The 23,116-nt window shown below is 39.4% G+C and overlaps 1 long non-coding RNA gene across 1 annotated transcript in view; it reads right to left on the reverse strand.

The window, feature by feature from the left end:
* Window positions 1-1,220: 1,220 nt before the first annotated feature.
* Window positions 1,221-23,116, reverse strand: part of LOC139192537 (uncharacterized) — a 42,000-nt gene continuing 20,104 nt past the window's right edge. Inside the window, exons 2-3 of the long non-coding RNA XR_011576742.1 lie at window positions 12,585-12,656; window positions 1,221-1,897 (exon numbers count right to left, since the gene is read on the reverse strand). This is a non-coding gene — a long non-coding RNA (uncharacterized lncRNA). The remainder of the gene's footprint in view (window positions 1,898-12,584; window positions 12,657-23,116) is intronic.

Consider the following 23,116-nt stretch of genomic DNA (forward strand, 5'->3'; position numbering starts at 1 on the left):
TTTTTTTAATTTTCTTTTTTGAAAACATGATCATCTGGCAGATGTAAGAAGATGAACAGTTCAGATCTTTGATATCACGTTTTGATATTTACAGTTAACTGAAATATGAGTCAATGTCATATAGTTTGTAGAAACTTTATAAACATCAAGCAATATTTTCACTAACCGTAAAACTCTGAATATAATATCAACGATCCAAACCGTTCATCTTCCTGTATCCTCTAATAGATCATGTTTTCAAAAAAGAAAATCTGAAAAAAAAAAAACAAAATTTGATGAGAACAATGAAGCGTAAATGTAAACAACAATCAACGGTTAAATTTAATCTATGATTTATATGATTATAGTGGCAAATTTCGAAGTTAAGTTTTTTATGAAAGTTGTAAAGCTTGTCATTATGAGCGTTTATATATTTTTTTCTATATTTTTTACACTTCTACATTAATTAAAAAACTATTAAAGACTTTACTTAAATAACAGCTGTAAGATAAATAAGAGTAAATCTGTACTGTTAGATTCTATTTCACTTATATTATTAGAACTTTTTTGGACGAAAAAACCCCTTCTCTATTCCAATATTTTCCAATTTTACCATTTGATCAATTTAGGAAAGCGAAAATATACTTAAAAGAAAAATGTTTTTTTATGTTTTGGATTTGACAATATGGTATGTATATCTTTACTAATTAATAAAACACTTATTGTCAACCAAAACATTATAAAATTACCAATTTAACCCTTTAATTAAAACAAAACATGAATAAGAAATATTGGGCAGAAATGTAATTTCACACAACCAAACTTTGCTGTTTTTTTTCAAAGTCTCACATACATATGATGTTAAAATACCTCCAATATTTATTAAAAAAAAACAAAAAAAAAAACCTTTTACTCCCCCCACGTTCTTTCTCTCTCTCTCTCTCTCTCTCTCTCTCTCTCTCTCTCTCTCACATTCTCATTATCTAAAAAAATGTGTTCATACACACAAAGCGTGTAGGCAAATGCTAGTATTTATTTAGTATTATATTTTTCATTTGATTATTTATTGGTTTAAAATATATTTTCCTTAACATGTAACGGGTCTAGTCATATTACCTGTTAATATTATCAGATCAATTTTAGGTCAGGTTATTTTACCCGTTTATTTTAATGGGTGTAACACAATATGACCCGTTAAGATATCGGGTATAACACAAAAACAAAAAACACGACACGAACGCCAGGTCTAGACTTCAGGTTGTAATTAATAGAAAAGGGGAGCTATTCATCACGTTTCGTGGTTGGAAGTATACCAGTCATATCTTAATTCCCAAAACTGTAAAGAAAAAAAAAAACTTAATCATTCATGTCTCCCGGTATTAATCAATAACCATCTTCAACTTCTACAAAGAATGGGGAAGTTGGATCCATTCTTTTTCCGAAAATGTACGGAGAGCATGACCACTAACAAATGCTTGAGACGGTATTTTAGACAGACTGGAGATTTTGAAGATCCTATGTATGGTTGCTTTCCTGCCAAATGCTTTGAACTGAGACCACCACAACACTAGCAAAGGATTTTCCCTTTCAATGAGTCGATGCCCAAGCATTAATTTCTAAGATAACTTAGCTGAGTCGATGCCCAAGCATTATTTTCTAAGATAACTTAGCAAAACATCCCTCGTCATCCAACAAAGCAAACATAGGTCAAAACGCTTGATAGCATTATTTACCAAATGTCTAAAATCAAGTTACCGCGAAAGTGAGCCTTTCTCAAGTTTTGGCCAATGCCACTGGATTTGTGTGGTTTCGAGAAAAACGTTACCTTAAATATACATCAAACTTAATGGCAGTCTTGGCAGAGCGATCAAGTCTTTAGAAGTTTTCATCCCAATTCGAAGCCATTTCACATAACGTACTGCTGTCAAAAAGAGAGAGGCGATGTAGGAATCAATCACCAAGATAAATTATACCGACAAACATAAACATGCTGAAGAGCAGTACATGTATGTTAAGATTTCCATAAGCTAGTGCAAATCCCAACACAAAACTTGTTCGGGCTAGATCTGTCTCTCGCATAGCTTCTCGGGATCTTGCCTGTTAAGCAAGGTTTTGCTGCTTCGTGTACTGCAATGTGAGTTTGCTATTGGTTTGAATAGTGCCTTTGTGGGGCCTTTATTAGACCTTGAGACTCACAATCAAAACTAATATGGATTTGAGCATGCCACTATTACCTTCGTATAACATATTGTTCTTTTTGGTTATTAACTGGGTTGATTACTTGCGCCATAAGTTATTTAGACTTCTTGATCTTACTGGATTGTTACAGATGGGTTAAGTCTGTATAAGGTTCTTTTTCTTGCCTTGTAAACAAGGACTTTTATTCATAATACTTGTTGATGCACAAAATCAGTGAGGACTTTGGTACAACAGAAAGTGTTAAGTTTGTGACATTCGCTAGATTGCTCCGGTCACTAGTATGGATAAGTATGTAAATGGATAGAGATAGGGAAGCAAACATAAGATGTACATGGTTCACCCAAATTGGCTACGTCCACGGAGTAGAGGAGTTCTCATTAATTGTGAAGGGTTTACACAAGTACATAGGTTCAAGCTCTCCTTTAGTGAGTACTAGTGAATGATTTAGTACAAATGACATTAGGAAGTATTGTGAGAGAATGATCTCTACTTATAGAACAGAGTTTCTAGTTTCATTCTGACATTGACACGTGTCGTGTTGTGATTGGCTTCTGATGTTGACACGTGTCGCGCTATGATTGGCTTCTGATGTCGACACGTGTTGCGCTATGATTGGCCTCCTGGTTGTAGGGAAACTCTTATGGGTCCTTAACGGTATAACGTTGACCGGTGCTCAGTAGTTTCGAGATTGGTCAAGTATGGTACAAACAGTGCTCCCCTAAGTTCTCGAGTGAGAGAAGCTCCTCGGTTGGGGACTTACAAGATCCAAGCCATTGAGGAATCACGAAACTTCTAAGTACTGAAGTGTGGTATCAATTTCACTTGCCTTATCTGTCTCATACGTAGATGTGGCATCTTTTCTGGAAGTACTTTTCCTCCATCCAGGGGTGGTATATTTAACCGATGAAGATGCACAAGGTAATGTATCAATTTCACTTGAAGCTTACTTGTAGTTTCGAGCTTGGTCAAGTGCGATACAAAACCCTATAATAGGAGTCCCCCAAGTCGCCGAGCTAGGAGATTTGCCGAAAGAGGTAACAGACAAGGTCAGCAATCAGACTTCCAAGCAAACAACTTGGATCGGAGGTTCGACTTCGGCTTCCGGTTGATTGTTTTCCTTCTCTTTGTGTCGTAAACAGCAATAAGGATAAGGATAAGCAAATGGAGAAGAGATGATATGAGATACTTTTGCTTTTGAAGAAGTAACTTTCCACAGGCTTATTCTTGAACTGGGTTGGAAGGTTTTCTGGTTTCCTCCAGAGTATAAGGCCGGCTCAAGAATTTGAGTGTCAAAACAAGTCCATCAAATCAATAGTGCGTTTGACCTTGATGATATGGGATACTTTTGTTGTTGACGAAGTAATAGATGAATCGGCATGTGTTCTGTTGCGCTTGTCTCCACATGCTTCCTTGTATCCTTCTCACTTGCCCTATATGTTCCTCAGGAAGATGTATCTTTTCTGTAAGCATAAGATGTTGAAGATGAGTACTCGAGAGCAATGCCAGGTAAGTAATCAGGCAAGGGGTTCCAGGCAGTCAGTTCCTGATTGGAAGCTTGATTCCAAGTGCTGACTGATTGCTCTCTTTTTCCTTGTCTTGCAAGTAAGAACAAGGGCAAAGGAAAAGACAGGGAAAAGGCATGATATGGGATACTCTTGCTTTTGACCCTGATGATATGAGATACTCTTGCTCTGATGTGGCTGGTTTGCATAGGTATTATTGGGGGGGGAGAAAACTGAGTATTTCGAGAGGCTTCGTTGGGAGTGCCCTTTCAGATATGAGGAAGGGTTGAGCATTTTTGCAGGTCTGCCTGTCCGTGGAGGATGGAGGTCGACATATATAGGAGTCTCCCTAACAACAAGTAGTAATGCTATTCCTTTACCCTTCTTGATCGTAGCAATGTAGTGGGAGCTGCAAGCTTTATGTGTTTTAACTTTTTTAGAGCACTTTGAAAAAGTGTTATGTGGTATCTGGAAAGCTGATGTTGCGTGTGAAGATTGCATACAAGCTTTATCCGAGGAAATTTGGCTCTCAAAGTTCAGAGAGCAACGCCTCTTCGGTTTTCGAACAAGCAATCATGTCGGGGATCTGGCTCTCGAGATTCGAAGAGCGGTGCCTCTTCGATTTTTGAGAAAGCAATCATGTTGGGAGTCTGGCTCTTGAGATTCGAAGAGCGGTGCCTCTTCGATTTTTAAGAAAGTAATCCTGTTAGGAGTCTGGCTCTTGAGATTTGGAGGGCGGTGCCTCTCCATTTGGAAGGTCGAGGTCTTGAGTGGAGTCATGTGCCACTGGGATTTTCTTTCGCAAGTCTCCATCGCCTCTTGGAAGCAGGAAAGTTTGAGCAAGGGCGTGTGATTTTTCCTTGAACTCGCCGTACTGACTTCTAGAGCGAGTCTGTCGGAATACCTCAGAGTCCTCTGTACCTTCATGTTCCTCTAGGACATGTCGTTCCTTCCCTAGATTGGTAGTTGGCCTGGGTCGTGGGAGGGGACCGAGTCTTTCAGAAACCCTTGGGTCATTGATCTTCGAGCATTTGTGAAGGGGATTCTCTCGACGTTGCTTTAGGAAGTCTCGGCAGTCACGATAAACGGCTTTCGATCCTTCCAACCCTTCTTAAAGGAAGTGTCTTCCTCCACTTCTCCTTCTTCGGGTCGAAGCAGCTGGGTTGAGAGAAGTCTCATGTTGATCAATGTTTTGATGATTAGCTCGCTCTTCATCAGGGATACCCATATCGAAGGAAGGTGACCCTCCGTGTTAGGGGGCAACCAGATGATGGTTGATGTCCACAGAGGCAACAAGCTTGTATGTTTGAGTACGCATAGTTTCGTGGAACGTCTTAAAGAGCTTCTCATACTGCTCCTGGAGGACCTCATTCTTCATTGTTATCTTGTTGTTTTGAGCTTCTAACTCATCGACTTTAGTTTGAAGGGCAACTCTCTTTCCTTCATTCTTTCGTTGCTTCGCACTAGGTGCAAGAGGGGTGTCATTTTGTGTGTTGTGGCTTCCTTCGCTCCCCATGTTGAAGAGGGATGCCTAGTCAAAAGAGAGTGTACGAATGGTGGAAACCAGCTTGACAAAGCTGAAGAGAGTGGGAATAAGTGTCATTCCCACAGACGGCGCCAAATGTTGATGCACAAAATCAGTGAGGATTTTGGTACAACATAAGTGTTAAGTTTGTGACCTTCGCTAGATGTACGTGGTTCACCCAGATTGGCTACGTCCACGGAGTAGAGGAGTTCTCATTAATTGTGAAAGGTTTACACAAGTACATAGGTTCAAGCTCTCCTTTAGTGAGTACTAATGAATGATTTAGTACAAATGACATTAGGAAATATTGTGAGAGAATGATCTTTATTTATAGAAGAGAGTTTCTAATTTTATTCTGACATTGACATGTGTCGTGTTGTGATTGGCTTCTGATGTTGACATATGTCGCGCTATGATTGGCTTCTGATGTCGACACGTGTCGTGCTGCGATTGGCCTCCTGATTGTAGGGAAACTCTTCTGGGTCCTTGATGGTATAACGTTAACCGGTGCTCAGTAGTTTCGGGATTGGTCAAGTATGGTACAAACAATACTATATGTCCAAATAAAGGGAGTTCAGGGCCATTCCAACTATTTCTTTGATTACAATTAAAATTAAAGAAACAGGATTAATTAGTTTAGCCCGATTAATCATCAAAATAAAACTTTGAACCAAAAGCAATTGAAAATGATTTAAAACATAAAGAAATATGCATTAAATAACAGATCTACTTTATGTAAGTACAAACAAAAGAGGCTCGGGCAATATTATAACCTTGTCGGGCAAGGTTCATCTTCTTGCAACTACTTTTCTTTGTGTTTTACAAAGGTTGTAATCTTTGGAGAATGAAATGTAAAACTCGTTTTACTAAAGGGATTCGATACTACAACGTTGGGGAAAATATTGACATAAGATGGCTTTCTATGGTGAATCTATGACTAAGAGAACAGAGTCCGGACAAACTAAAGCTTTATGTTTCTTGCTTAACTGAGAGCAAAGTGGGATGTCTTTTGATTGATTTGTTGAATGTCCTTATTTTTGGTGTCCCTTGTTGCTTTTATAGACTTTTTAGCCCGACTGTCTAAGCTTTGCCTTTTAGTGATGGCCTTCGGAGCATGGTAAGTCACCACTTATTTACCTATCTATGCCCTCAAAAAGTGTTTTTTTTGCTGAGGGTGAGCCGCCCTCTGTTCCTCATCACTTCTCTCATAGGCTTGTTGCTTATTGCATGCCAAAATGATGTTTTAATTCTTCCTGGGTTGTCGACTTGTCCGAGCCAAATCTTCCATTTGCTTTTTGTGTTCTTGGGCCTCCACTTTCACTAAGCCCCGCATTAAATATCCACTCAAATAGTGTCGCCTTTAATCATTGTCAAGTAAGCTACTCTAGACATTGATAATGATTAAAATAAATTGCATGCCGAAACTGGGTATTAGTGCCACTTAATTAGCCTTTTTAAACAAACCTTTGCACTAACGCACAATTTCCAAAGTTAACTACCTGCCCATTAATTAACTTCCATTTCATTTTTCTCGGCCACATCATTCAGCAAACTTGACTCTCTAAGCTCCCCAATCTCTTGAATTTTCAGCCCTTTCTTGATTTCTTTTCTCCCAAGTTCAACAATGGCTCCCAAATCGCGCACTGCATGTGAGTCTAAAGAAAGGATTATCACCAAGCGTCGTCAGCTTAATGGCCTTCATTGCCCTTGGGCTGGCCTTAATCTATCTGTTTTATTAGAGGAAGAAGAAGTACATTCCCTGGGACTTGCCTGGACTGGCCGAATTCCTGTTGCAGTGGAAAACAACATGCCCGCTGCCAACTAGTTCACTCCCAATCCTTAAACAATCGAGGCGGGAATTTTGCCTCAAATTGGTCCAATTTCAAGAATGGTTTCCCTAAACTAAAGGATGAAACATGGTATAAGTGTGTGGATGAATTGGAGCCCATCTGGAAGCAGAAATGGATGGCAAATAGCATCTATGAGCTCATTATGATGTCTAGCTTCTCTGAATAACTCTTCTCTTTTGGAACACAGGGACTAACGCCCTTGACTTCAGAGTGGGCCTTATGACTCCTACCATTCTAGACATGGCTCAGGCTTTTGGTTTAAAGCTATCGGGCAGGTGTGTAAATATTACACATGACTGGTCAATCCCCTCTCATTCTGATGCTGAAGGCTCAGAGACCTCTCAGTCCATCACTAGCTTGGAGTACAACTCCACTGCTTTCAAGAGCTATGAGACCTCATTCGCGGGCTTCATTCCATTTACCAAGAAGATGTTCAGCCCGCCTTCTCCCACTGTTGACCCAGCTCAGGAACACATGTACTTTCTCCTCTACTGGTTGAATAAGCATGTGTTCCTCAATAAATCGAAGGTGTGAAGCTGAAGTGGATCCCTCTGGTGAAGGCATTGAATGTCAAAGGACCAACCTTTCGTGACTAATGTCAATGTAGCTACTTGGATGGTGCAGCTCTGGCTTCAATGTACTTCCCAGAGTTTCGAGCAGCCAACTTGGAGGTTTAAGGGAGTAGCTCTTGCCTGAATCCTGGAAGAGGCTCCCACCTCTAATCATTCTACCTTAGCCTATCTATACTTTTTCAGAATCTGTAGGACTTGGGCTGATTTGGAATGGGGTGCCTTTATGCTCAGGAGGTACCCTTGGTTTTTGGACAACCTTTTTCAAGATTCATTTGGGGATGATGCCAGTAGATTTTTTAAGGAGAAATTTATTAGTTGCATCCTGCACATGGACTTGGCTTAAGGAGTCCGAAGTGACCGAGTGGGCTACGAGCACGGGCTGGAAGTCTACCACCCCAATTTCTGTGGTAGGAAACTGAGGTTTAGGCAGGCAATTCCAGTCCATTTCTTTGACTTTGTCTAGTGTGGAACTTCCTATCGCCCTCCCTCTCCTTCTGAGGCTGCATTTCAGGCATGCAGGCATAGCTTAGAAGTGATGAGCAAGATAGCTCACAAGCCCAAAGCCCTCAACTTTGCGTGTACATCTTTGTTCACCACTTTGTGGTAGGCCAAGTGGTCTAAGAAGTATGATGAAGATCTTAGAGAAGCCCATGATAAGATATTCGGGTAGGTCTTCTTCAAGTCTCTTCCCAAGAAAAAAGAATTTGAAAGCTGGAAAGAGGCTATCAACCAGAAAAACCAACTTCTGCTAATAGGTAACCTGCATTGCTACCTCTTACTTCACTTTATATTTTCATAGTTTGTCGTTGCTAACTCCTTTCTTGATTTTTCAGCCCAAGGCAACCTTGATGAAGTGGATGTCGGGCCAGAAGAATAGGTTGTTGATGCATTGGTTCTTCAAGAAGCAGCTAAGCAAAAAGCAGGCTCTAGCCATGTTCTTGAGGATGCTGGGGACATTTTTGCGATGTTCAACAAGTCAGAGACATAAGCTGGGCTTGAAGCAGAGATGAGGGTTCCTCGTCGAGCAAGATTTGCTGTTGTAGAGTCTTCTAACTCTAAGCCCGAAGGGAAGCCCCAGGCTAGACTCAATCTTCCTACTCCAAAAGCCACTTCTACCAAGAAGAGAACCAGATATTGGACCACCCAAGCCTCCAAATCTTTTTCTGCCTTTCCATCTGAAATAGGTAGGAAAAAGCAGAAGACTGCCAGTAAGTGATTCAAACTTAGTTTTTCTTTATTTAGTTTCATTTCCTTAAGTTTCGAGCTATTCCTGTTCTTTATTGTGATTAGGACCTGTTATCAGCAAAAAGCTTGATCCTTCCCCTCAGGAGATGCAAGTGGATGAGGAAGGGCAGTAAAGTGACAAGGAAGTCCTTGCCAAGATTTTGGAGGAGTTGAAGGTAACCTCTTTAAACTTTAAGTATTTCATTAATTCTGAAGTTCACTCCTCTTGTACTTAACTAGTTTTATTACTTTCCAAACTAAGCTTCCAAATCAGAAGAAACTTCAGAAACCGAGCCTTTTTCACCTCCAGTCCGACTTGCGCATCTTTCTTCTCCTCGGGCTAAGCTTTTAAAGGTAAAATTCTTCTTCTTAAAACTTGCCAACCTTATATTTCTAAGTCCTAGGTGTTGGCTTTACTTTTACTATTTTCCAGACAAGGGGAGGCATCTCAGGACCTCAAGTCGGGCAAAAACCAGCTACTCCTTCTTCTTCTATTCCTTTAGCTCTAGTAGTGATTCCCACCTCCCAATTTAATGCAACAATCGTAGAGGATGACAATGCCTCTGTAAGCCTTCTTTCCTTAAGCAATTTTTTAAGCTTTTCTCATGTCTTTTCACTTTGAATTTATGCTATGTATTCTGTCTTTACTAGTCTTCTCCCTTAGAGACTACCACTTAACCAACATCAGCCACTAATGAGCCTACAGTCCCTAATATACCAGTTGTTTCAAAGGTGACAAGTCCCAAGGCTGCTTCCGCCCCTACTCAGACAAACCAACCAACTCTCTCTAAGGCAGCTGCAGCAACACATCCTCTTCCCAAAGCACAAGGCTCCTCTAATGTACAAACATACTTGCAATCTTGTATTTTCCTCACTCTGGTCCAAACTGTCCTATTAACTTGTCTTTTTTATGTTTCAACAAATATCTGCTAAGGGCTCGGGCAAGTTTCCTCAACCCTCTATGAGTAGGGTAGTTCTTACTCAACCTTGGCGAACTTCTGGAATCTCAAGGATCCCAATCCCTCAGCCTAGAAAGAGTGATGTTGCTAAGTCCTCCCATTCTATATCTGTCGATGCTGCCACTGCTGTTGCTGCCTTTGGTGGTGCCGTCGTGATGCTTCATCCTCTGGTTTCTTTTCCTGCTACAGCCTCTCTGCCTGAACAAGTCAGAGAGTTCGAGCAAATTTGGACAAAGCTGAAATCCCCAAAACGACCCTTTGAGCCTCAGCACCTTCAAGATCAACGCATGGTCTTCAGAGAATGGATGCAGAGGGACTTTTCTGCCTCTTTCAGCCTCAACGCTCTTCAAGATGCTGAAAAAGCTCTCACTGACTTATACCAAGCTCAATAGATGACAAAGGTGCAATATGAGTCCTTTATCTCCTTCTTCGAAAAACTGAAGGCTTTTGCGGGATCAACATCTCAAGGCTGAGAGGCAAGCAAATAGAATGAGGTGCTGCAAAATGAAGCACACTAGGACCTTCATTATTCTGCAGCAACTGGTGGGTGATGGCTTAGCCATGAAGGATCGAATAATGGTGGTAGCTGTTGAGATTTAGAAGCTCGAAGAACAACTCTCTGTTTTGAAGGCTGAGCAGATGACCTTCTCAAGCAAGCTATACAAGAAAATCAAGGAAGTGAAGAGAGTCAACTATGAAGTGGAGGAGTTTGAAGCTCAGTTAGCCAATAATAATATAGCCTTAGAAGAGCCTGCTCGCATTTTCACCATTATGCAGACTTATCATTCTAGGATAGCTTCCTTGGCTAAACATATGAACCTGTTAGGCTAGGGTCTTTGTACTTTTCCCACTTATTGAATAAAATGAACTTTCATTGCTTCACTAATTTGCTTATTTATTTACTCTTATCTAATAGTAATAATTGCTTCAAACACACAACAAGGGCCCTCACTTATTCTTTAAGTATTAGACATCATTAATATAACAGTCTTTAACTTCCCAAAGAGTTGGGTGGTACTTCTTTAGAAATTTAGCATTGATTAAATGTCTCTGGAAGTCTCCATCTAAATCTGCCAAGTAATACCCATCCTTTGTCTAATACTTTGGTAATTGTAAACGGGCCTTCCTAAGTGGGACTCTACTTCCCAAAACCTCTAACTTGAGCTCCCAAGGGCAGAACTGTTTTCTATACCAATTCTCCATCTCTAAAAGTCTTTAGCCTTACCCTCTTGTTGTAGGCTCATGCAACAACTTGTTTCCCATCTTGGATCTTGTTTAGAGCTTCAATTTGGGCAACATCCAAATCCTTAATTCTTTGACACATAGTCTGAATGAACTCATTACTATGTAGGCCAAATTGGTTCTGAAGCCTTACAAAACTCACATTGATCTCCATAGGGAGCATTGCATCTTGCCTGAATGTCAATGCATAAGGAGTAGTCCTAATTCCTGCTCTTTTTTAGGTTCTATAAGCCCAAAGAGTATCTCCTAACTATTCATGCCACCTTTTTGAACTCTCTACAACTATCCTTTTAATGATGTTCACCAATATCTTGTTGCTAGCTTCTACTTAACCATTAGACTAAAGATAATAAGGGCTAGACTGGATCATCTTTATCTTAAACTTAGCAAACTTTGCTACTTCTTTTGAGATAAATGATGTCTTTCAGTTTATAACAATCGTTTCAGGCACTCTATATCTGTGTAGGATTTTGGTCTCAATGAATCTTTTGACAGTATATGAGTTAATGGTCCTTATAGTTGAAGCCTCAACCCATTTACTAAAGTAATTGATTGCCAAAATTATGAAGGTGTGCCCTTTGCTAGAAGTTGGGTAAATTTGCCCGATAAAGTCCATGGCCCACCCTTTGAAAGGCCATGGCTTGACTATTGGGTTCAAGGGCACTGATGGTGTATGCTGGAAAGGTCCATGTCTTTGGCATTCTTCACATCATCTAGCATAAGCTTTACAATCTTTCTCCATGTCGAGGCAAAAGTAGCCATATCTTCTCATCAACCATCTCATATTTTTCCTGGCTTGGTGTGCTCCATAAATGCCTTCATGCACCTCAACCATCACCCTCATTGATTCTTCCAAACCCAAGCATTTTAACAAAAGCCCATCTGGAGTCTTTCTCAGCAAAGTTTTATCCCACTTAACAAACTTAGTCGCCTATTGTCTGATCTTCTTACTAGTGAGAAAAGAAGGGTCCTTCAAGTACTGGATGATAAATGTTCTCCGATCCTCTATCTCAAGCTCTTTAGCCATTACATCCAGGCTAAATCCCCTTTAAATATGGAAGGAAGACTTCTCATTTAGATCTTTACTTTCATTTCAGGCCCTCTCTCTTGAACTTGTGCTCTAGAAGCCCATAATGCCAATTCATTAGCACTCAAATTTGCTTCTTTGGGAATATGGCTAATTGTTATTTCATTACCCCAATAATCTAATAATTGAGTAGCTGCCAAGTAATAATTCGCCATTGTGATATGACTGCACTTGTACTCTCCATTTAATTGATTAATCACCAACTCAGAATCACCATATATGACACACCCTGACCCATAATGTCCACTTGGACTCTGAATCGACCTGTGCTAGTCAACACCTGGAAGGTGACGAAGCCATAAAGTGCAGTGTAGTGGAAAATGTCAATAAATTTGAACCTAAAAGTGCCTAAATATAAGAGTACATTTGTGACCGGGAATGAACCCATTTCACACGTGATGTCAGAGCATAGGCAAAGTACAGTAGAGTGGATTGAGAATCATACCATCGAAGGTAATCTCCAATACCAAGATTTGCCACGAATCATCGTCGATATGAAAAACTCAACCACTAAAACCTGGAGGGGTGAAAAACAAGAGTGAGTGGACTTAAAAATAAAGTTTTAATAAAAACCTTTGCAAACATTATAACCCCTCGCCGTAAAACATGTATAGTTTCCAAGATATACATACTACATATAGCATGAAAATACTCATCGTAGTCTGTAAATATCAAGATATCAATAAGGCACAATAGTTCATATATAAGTGTATAACGTCAGTAATCGTATACTTTTGCACAAACAAACATATTAAACCAAATGCTTATCGACATATGCTGACACACGAGTTCATGCAGAGTTATTCTGACATGAACAGGACTAGGTGTAATAATGATATACACTCTAGTGCTACAATCACATGAAAACTGGAGCTATTCGCGGTCACATAAGAGTTAGAGTTGCCTATTGCAACCTGAACGACAGGACTGGCACCTACTTGGATCCAAGACGAGCGTGCGGTGTGGATGTGAACATACACATGAAAAACTGGCCCTGCCCTTAGGCGAATCATACCACGATCCAATGGTCGGATCTCCGCCAATCACAATTCAAGTGATGGTCAACGTTTTATTTTACAAACTTACAAATCCAATTCAGGAATATCCATAAGTCGGATTCCCGATCCATAAGTTCCTAATGTCCTCAAATCTTACATACTATCACGTATTAAAGTTTGATGCCAATCCAATGGTCGGATCGTCGAATCATAAAATGGTCAAGTGAATAGTATTCTATACTAGGTTCAAACTATGGAACTATAGCAAATGGTTATCGAATTGACATCAGAACATCAAATTGAACTCAACAAGGCAGCGTCAGCCCACTGGCCATGCACCGCCGCAAGCGTCACTGCACGTGCCGGTCGGGCGCCCCGACATGTCGAAAAATCGAACAATTCCAAAAATTCCCAAATTTTACAAGAATGAAGATCTCAACGAGTAAAGCAAGTTTTATACATATGGCCGGCAAAGGCCCCAAATTGGCTCGTACCCATCGGAAACCCCAGAAATGGGTGTGTGTACAGGTCAAACAGGTCAAAAGAGATTGCAGGTGATGAATGGATGAATTTCGCCTAAAAATGGTGAAAGTTGGCCAGAATTACACAGGGTCAAACTGGTTGGGTGGTCGGGTCATAGAGGAGGCCGGGGAGGTCCTTCCCTCTCTCATCTCCTGATTCATTCTTTCTGTTCCCCCTTATTTTTTATTGGTCCAATAATTTTTCCCCTGATTGGTCACTCAACAACAATCTAATAGGGCCTCTTTCCCACAAGGTGGGAGTTTATTAATTTCTAGTCTAAAAGGTAATAAAATGATTCCAAATGTCTGTAACTTTTCCGTTACAATCCCGATTCGCAACCGGCTTTCACCTATGTGTTCGTACCATCAAGTACTACACAAATATGCTAAAAGAATATTTTGTACGTCTCACAACACGCTGGTCAACGAAGGTCAACAATCTCGCCTCAAGGGCAATTTCATCCCTGAAATTTGAAATCATTTGTTATACATAAAATACTCAAAAAGATAGTAAGAAAAAAAATATATATATATATATGTGTGTGTGTGTGTGTGTGTATAAGGAAGAAGTCAAGTTAAAGCGGTTGCATAAAAGAGAATGACATTTCATTGCGATCGGAGTGCAGTGATTCCTCTTTTATGCCCCCAAACTCATACTTTCCTTCTCCTTCAGCACAGTATCTTTGGATCAACCTACCTACGGACCATAAATAAATAAATATATAATAAATAATTAAGTATACTAACGTGAACAGACCTTCCTATCTACTTGCTTAACGAATCCAATGAATAAGTTGTGAATATTACGATCAGCAGCTCACGATACCGACGGCTCATTGTTGTCTCGAAAAGAAAGCAACAAATTCCTGAGGGTGCAATATTACCATATTGCCCCTCCTTGGGAAATACGCATAATTCGTCTGATTCGTGCCTCGACCGTGCTCACATACTACCCTCTCGAGCGACATCGTCAATATTATCACATTTTTTATATCATAATCTCGATCATTCGAATACTTGTTCACAATACTCTTCTGTCAATCATGTATTATGCATAAATCTCCACATTATGTCTCATCGGTGTCATAACTAAAACCCAAATTGTAACCTTAGTTACAAGCAACTAAAATAATGATAACTATATGTTACAAACATGCTAATTGTAGACTAACAAAATGCAATACGTCTAAGGTCTGGGTAGTTCGTTCAGACTGGTCATTAGTCTGAGGGTGAAAATGTGATACTGGACAAAAACTTAGTATTCATAACCTTCAAAAAGGCTTCCCCAAACTTGAAAATGGGATGCATGTCACACGGATATACAATAGTGACATGCACCCTAAATAGTCAAACAATATAGTTCACAATGTCTTAGCGAGCAGCTTTATATTGAATTCCTCTCGAATTTAGCGATAAACTATGTCAAGAAGCCTAAAAGAACACTCAAGTATCTAAGGGTCAAAACACTCTATCAAATCTAAAGTACAAGATAACTGGATTGAATGCATAACATCTCACTACAACCGTAGTTTCTGAATTATTCAATCACCAACAATAATGATTCGTTAAGTAGAGTATTTGTTGGGTGATTAAGGAATTAATGGCCACAATTAAAATTTAAATATTCGAGCGATTCACCTAAACGGTTTGTCTGCTTCAAATTAATGCGAAGTCTAGTAGTGTAGACATGTACTCAAGGTTGACTAGAATGGCTTCCAGCACCAAGAGGTGAATATGGAATCACAGTCAAAGTAGATGATCAAAATGCCAAAAAATCCGATAAATTAAAAAATGAGTAAATTTTACTAAGTGGCCTAAAACGTAGTCCCTCTGGACCAATGGAAAGTAAGCTAACTTGTCAAATCGATCGATAATCACTGAAACATCATCATAATGTCTACATGTACAAGATAGCTCATACAGTGAGCTTATTGAGATGTTTCCCTATCTCCATTGGATACAAGAAGTAAGTATAACACTCGAATGGTTTCTTGATGATTGTAATTAACGTCATATCGATGCTTGTGAAGTCCAACTGGAATAGGATAGGAAGGCTGGAAATGGTCAAGGATAAATGGCTTTTGTTGTAGTAAACAGTAATTACATTTACGCAACTGGGATAATACACGATAGTGCAAACATAGATGTTGATTTGGTTCTTCCACTGCCCTTGTCAATAATTTAGCTTATTTCAAATGAGGTTGTATTTGAAAAGTCTAAGATTAATAAAGGTCCTAGACATGTTTCTCCACCGAGAAGTGCCATTTGAGTTTCAAATGAAGATGATAACTATTGACTCTAGGTTGTATATATGATGGTTCAAGATGGAAAATATAAGCCACACTCTATCACGCTACCTCTACACAGCCGGAACATCCAAAGAACACGTCATCATGGATTTTCAAAATGATCAATGTCATTGAAAGGTGTAAAACAAAGGTGATATGAGACAACAGTTCAGTTGTCAGAAACTTTATTCATAGTTAACATCACAACTAAAGTAACTTTCCTCGATCTATAAGTGAGGAAAAACATTGTAGTCAAACAATCGCTAACAAATTATCGATAAAATCGACAAGACCAAAGATGTCTCGAATTTCACAACACTTTGTGAGAATTCCAACTTTCATCCACTACAACCTTTTTGGAAAAAGAAAAGAATACCGTCTACTAAGATCACGTCTCCTAAGAGAAATACCAATTTAATCAAAGTTAATAGTTGAGGAATTTGGTATAAAGCTGACTGTCGATGTTTAGGAAATTTGATTTCGTTGCTGAAGTAAGTGGGAAAGTCATGTGTAAGACTACAACGAATTTGACAAACTATAAGAGAAAACTCGAGTTCCAAAGGTTGGTTAGCTAGACCATCAACTCAAAGTAGGGTTTAAACGGTTTTAATCGTCACCTGGTTAAGTTGCTAAAATCTAGGTACGAACCTAAAGTTCGATCTTTCGCCTTCGCAAAATAAGGTCGAGGTTCCCTAGATAAGGTGTTTGGTTGGGTAAATTCCTAATAGATAAGCTTTAGTGACTATGTTCTCTCGATAATGTAGGACTTGTTCGAAAACTCGCAAGGAAAACTAATGTAGTACGAGAAAGTGGATTGATGGTGTACTTCGCTTCACCATTTGTTGATATCCCAGGTAAGATTTTAGAATATGACACCCAAATCTACATCCTCAAAATGTACCCTACTACTTCCTTTCACTACACCACGTGCTAATAAGTCTTCACAGCTTTCTCGATACTCAATTCACTCTAACAGTGAGAAATTAACTAGTACTTCAATTCTACTGTCTACAGGTGGAAGTGATCGAAAAGATGGCTAGTTGAGAGGTTTTGTTTACCTAGATAGGTGGTAAGGTAAAAATAACTATAAGCTCACTATCCTATTACAAAGCTTGTTCCTAAGTTTCCATGATTTAGTTTCTTCGGCTCAAGTAGTCACCGTTAATCAATCTATCAGTCGTACCGCTAATTAACACATATACGATACTTTTGATATACTTGATATTGTTCGTTACCCTGAAACTGTGAACCGACATTCTAGCATAAGGGTGTCACTCCCAGATACTAGCATGTGTCGTGTATCAGAAATCATACCTCCCAAATACTGGTTAACAGTTCCTGGATATCAGACAATATTGTCAATTAATAATGCCACCATAGGCTGATTACAGGCTAGAGCCCGCTCAGTTAGTTGGTTTCAAATGATTGGTAAGGAACTGATCCTAAGAGATAGTTCCATAATTCTAGGGAAAACACTCACCACTTCCGGGATTTCTGCTAACCATAAGTCTAACAACTCGTACACCTGTACCTATACTCATCAAAATGACGACTACATCACCAAAAGAAATTCGGAAAACTAGTATTGGTCGGAATGTCCTAAAGCCGAAAAGGAAGTTGTTGTTAATCTACTTTAGAACGAACTTAAATGGAAGTCGATCTTCCTCCTAAAGATCCAAGATGATCACTAGTACATATGAAAAGATTAGTACTATCGGGGACCAAAAGTGATTGTCCCTATATGTACTTCCGTCAAGTGCTACCACTTTAGCACCAGGATGTTACTTAAAGACCTTTGAAAATGTTATAACCCTTCACCGTAAAACATGTATAGTTTCCAAGATATACATACTACATATAGTATGAAAATACTCACCGTGACCTGCAAAATATCAAGATATTAATACGACACAATAGTTCATATATAAGTGCATGATGTCAGTAATCGTATACTTTCGCACAAACAAACATATCAAACAAAGTGCTCATTGACACACGCTGACACACGAGTTCATGCAGAGTTATTCAGCCATGAACATGACTAGGTGTAATAATGATATACATTCTAGTGCTATGATAGGAGCATATTTATGCAACTTAGTTAGCTTGTTTCTTGGCATTTACTTAGTTTAATTCTAGTTATTTTAGTACTTTAAGCTATTTTCGTGTCAAATAACAAAGTTAGCAACAAAGTGCTATTTTGAGCATTTTTTGGCCAAGATTGGATAGTGCAAGCATGGAGACATGAGGATGGACGTTTTTGAAGATTTGAAGGCCAGAAATTAGCAAGTGTGTTGACCTACAACTCCAAACATCCATCCACTACACCCATTATATTCACTCATTACCAAACATCCATCCACTACACCCATTACATCCACTCATTACCAAACACTCATCCAGAACACAATCCACCTATCCACCCTTCACCATAACTCACCTATATCCATCCACCACCATAATTTACCATTCATCCATCAAACCACACCTTGTGCCGTAACAAAGAGAAGAAGGAGGACCCTCGGACGTGCTTGCCATTCAAGTTGGATTGTTGGAGCGTTTTAGGTGTACTTCGTTCTTGCTTTCAATGTCTACTTTGTTATTTTCTAATTTTGTTGCAATTATGAGTGGCTAAACCCCTATTTAGTTAGGGGGAAGTTTGAAGCCATGAACATGCTTGAGATTTGAATTGATTTCTTCCAATTGGGATTTGATAAGTTGTGATTGCAATTCAATTATCTATTTTATTCATAACTGATTCTTGCATGTTTATTAAGGATGCATACTTAGTTTTCATGCATGAATTAGATGCTAGAATATAAATGAGTTTCACCTAATCGTTACAAGTTTATATTTATGAGTAGTGAAGGTTGTTTATCACAATCGCGTTAATTGAATTCTTGGCAATTGTATCATGCATTCATAGTTATAATTGCCTCGTCAACACTTATGATTTTCATTGAACGTAACGATCTTTGATTGTGTCTCTATTATGCATTCATATAGGAGACTTTTAGAGAATGATTTGGGTTGTTGCATGCATTCATCCAACTCAATGAGTAAAGGAAAATCTGAGGGTTAATTTGTGCATCACGGTTAATCTGGGGTGTTAAGCATCATAGTTTATTGAAAAGCAATTGGAAATCAATTCATGTACAAGTGTGTCATGCGCGAAGAACGGACCTCTATCTAATCCATCCATCATCTCATTTCTTAAATTCGCTTTACAATCTGTCTAATTTTATAAGTTGTTTGTTTGTTTCAAATTCGTCAAAACCAAAATCCCTCTTTTACTTTGTTGTTTCAAAGTGTTAAATTTCTATTTCGTTAGTGTTTTTGAGTGTTTTGATTCAAGTCAAAACCCAAATTTCATCCAAAGTTGTGTTAGAGTCAAATCTGCCCAATAAGTGTTTTTAGGCAATTTTGAGTGTTTTTAAGTTGTTTTGCATCTTTAGAATCTGTTTTGAGTCCTTTGAGTCTATTCAAACGTTTTGAACTTTGTTTTTATGTCTTTGAGTTAGTTTAGAGGTTTTAGCAAGTCCTCCTAATCCCCGGTTTAGAACGATCCCTACTTGCATTTATACTACAATTTGACAACAAGAGGGTTTAATTTGAGTGCTTAACTTTCATCGCATCAAATTTTGGTGCCGTTGCCGGGGATTAGCAAAGTTGCTAATCCCCCATTGTTTCTTTTTCATGTTTTTTGTTTTAGTTACTGACTTTGTTTCTATTTATGTCTTTTATTTTTACTTATGATATTTGATTTAGTTTTGTTTCCTTGATTTCAAGTACTAGAGAAATAAGACATGGATTTTACTACCATTCAAGCTCAATTGGCGAAACTTACATCTCAATTGTCACAATATACTGAAAGGACCACAATGCAAAGTGTCCCTACAGATGGTGTGTCCTATGGGCAAAGATATCCAATTCATCAATGTTTTCAATTCACTGCGAATGAAGATGCTTGGGGTTATCAAGGCCATAGCCAATCAGGGGACAACATGTTTTACAACGCTTACAATTCGGATTGGAGAGATTATTCAGATTACATGTAGGGAGAACCTCAACAATTCCAACAAGATGGGTATTGGCAGCAAGAAAAGGAATTCTATTTAAGACCTATGCAGCCACCACAACAATTTGCCCAATTCAATTCAGGTACGTCTTTGGATAATGATATGTTTAATAAGTTACTCACCTCTTTGAACCAGGAAGTAGAAAATGGAAACAAAGAGATGCAAAATCAAGCCAAGAAGACGGGTGAATTGGAAAAGCAAATTGGGCAGATTATGGAGTTCATGGCACAAATTCAAGAGCGAAGTGAACTCTCCAACTCAACTATTGAAAATTTGAAGGAAGATTTTGAAATCCATGATGCTATCACTTTGGGAAGTGCTATGGAGGTTGGAGGTGAACCCAAGACATCCAAACCAAGCCAAAACATGGATGAACAGCTGCTGCTCGAAGAAGAGGAGAATAACAAGGCCACGGCAAAGGAAGAACCACCTTTGCCGCAACCCCATATGCCTTCTATGTCATCCACTACAACCAAGGTAAGCCTAAATTCAATTTGTCCTGACCCCGTTTCACCAAATGTCCTTATTCCTTACAGGATCATGCAATCCAAGGAAGAAGAGGGTGAGAAAGACATTTTCGAAACCTTTCCAAAGAATCAATAGCAAAAAGTGGATGGGGAATGTCTAGAATTCATCAAAGAAGATACATTTGAGACGAAAATTCCCAAAGAAGATACATTTTATGACACGGGACAAGTCATAACTCTCAAAACACCAAATCTGGCCAAGTCCCATATCTCTGCAACCTTCAAAGATGTGGTGTTCGTAATTGAGTTTGTGTTGGAGCAAGCAAGTAAGTCATCTTCTCCAACTTCGATGATTTTGATGATTCAGGCACCTACACTAGAATTTAAACCATTGCCGGATCACGTCAAGTATCACCGTCCATTCAAGGATCAATTCCATGCTATGGGCCCTATCCAAGTTTAGAAGGAAGTTTCGTCCGGCTAGAAGATGTTAAAGCAAGCGCTTCTTGGGAGGCAACCCATGTATTCAAATAAGGAAGATTTTTGAATTGCTCCACAATCAGTTTTGCGTTTCTAAAAAACTTCCCTTTTCTGTAGTTTTATTTTGCTATGATTGTCATTTTTATTTGTTGCTTGTTTAATTGTTTTTTGTATGGGTTTATTTTTGAAACACTGACAGTTATGCAAGGTATTTTTACATTCATAAAAAAAGAAAGGAACATTAAGCAGATAAATACAAGAGGGAGCCTTCACAAAGGCTGCTTGGGAGAAGTCTCAGCAGTCGGCGGAGCCCCAGAAGAAAGAGGCATCAGAGGTTGACCATTTGGAGCTTCATTACGTGGTACAGCCCTAGAAGACGAAGGCAAATGCTGTTGGAACAAACCCACAAACCTCTGATGATCAAGTAAAATTTGACCATCAGATTCCTGCATCTGGTCAATCTTCCTCTTCATGTTTGTAGCATAGTTATGTACGAGCCTATGCAACTGTTTATTCTCATGCTTAAGCCTTTTAATCTCCTGCTTGAGACTCATCACTTCAGCCGCCAATGATTCAACTTGACGGGTTCGGGTAAATAGGCATTAGGCCATATTAGACGCGGAACCTGTGCACTGCACACTGAGAGCTAGAAAATCCTTAACAGCCAACTCATCACACCGTTTGGCAAGTAGTCTGTTATCTTTGGGAGTGACAAGGTTCCTGGCTACCACCGCAGCTATCATATCATTCTTCATCACCGAATCCCCAACGGTAAGGGGACCAATAGGGGATATGAAGGATGAGCACCATATGTTGTCTGGAAAAGGCGAGACTGCCTCTTCACCAAGGTTCAAGTCAAAACGACGGTCGGAGGGGCCAGACGTTTTCAGAGGTGTTAAAGAAAGAAGAGGCCAGACAAGTCAAGATCGTAGAAGTGCAAGAAGGGAGTTTCTACAGGCAAAAATTCAAGTGTGCTTTGAACGTCCTGCGTACCTCTATAAAAATCAGCACTCGATGGGATTTCAGAGATCAAAGAGGCGAGCTCAGAAATCGAAGAGGCCAACTTAAAAATCAAAGAGGCGCTAGCTTTCTCAAAAGCTAGGCTTGCTCAGAAACCACGGCCAATCTTTTTTTCAAGATTTGTCCGCACTTGTCACATGCAACCTCTGCACTCGACGGGATTTTAGAGATCAAAGAGGCAAGCTTAGATATCGGAGAAGCATCTGCTTTTCCAGACGTGTTAGCATCTGTCACATGTAGGGTCAGCTTTGCGAAAATCACGGGCAGTTTGTCGAAGCACTTTTCCAGACGTGTCAGCATCCGTCACATGCAGAGTCAGCTTTGCAGAAATCACAGACAGTTTGTCGAAGCGCCAATTCCAGATATCGAAGAGGCACTTGTTTTTTTCAAACGTGTCAGTGCCTGTCACATGTAGACTCAGTCTTAAGGAAATTATGGGCAATCTGTCGACAATCTCTTGTGAAGTAGAAAGCACGTGAAGTTTACTATTAAATCATCCAACGGTTGCTGACAAGAGTGAAAGAATAGTACTGGTTATTAATTTCTATAAATGTCACCCTTCACCCTCCATTGGAAGGCAGACATACATAACCCTTCTTCTTCTCTAAGAATGTCTTTCCAACAAACCCTCTCGAGTCACTCAGTGTTCCTTATTCCTTGGGGTACCTTTGCAAACAACTCATCCAAAGCAAAAGTATTTCATATCATGAAGGTTGAAAGCAAGAGTATCTCATATCATGCTTTCCCCATGTCCTTCTCCTTGTCGTTGTTTTGGAACAAGGGGAAAAAAAGCAATCAGCCAGCATTTGGTATCAATCTTCTGATCTGAAACCGACTGCCTGGAACCCCTTCCTGATTGCTTACCTAGCCTTGCTATCGAGTACTCATCTTCATCATTTTATGCTTCCTCTTCGTCTACCACATCTACCTGGGGAATAGATAAGGGAAGTGAAAATGATACCTCGAAGCATGTGGAGACAATTTGCCAATTCATCCTCAGCTAGGGACAAGGAGAAAGAAAGCAAGAGGTGGGCACTTGGAAAGATTAGAGAAAGAAACAGACCAACACCTCTACCTCGTGCCTGCCTGCCGTGCAGAAGAAACAAGCAGAAAAGAATGCAGAC

This window comes from Malus domestica, chromosome 15 (assembly GCF_042453785.1).
Source record: "Malus domestica chromosome 15, GDT2T_hap1".
Classification (NCBI taxonomy): Eukaryota; Viridiplantae; Streptophyta; class Magnoliopsida; order Rosales; family Rosaceae; genus Malus; species Malus domestica.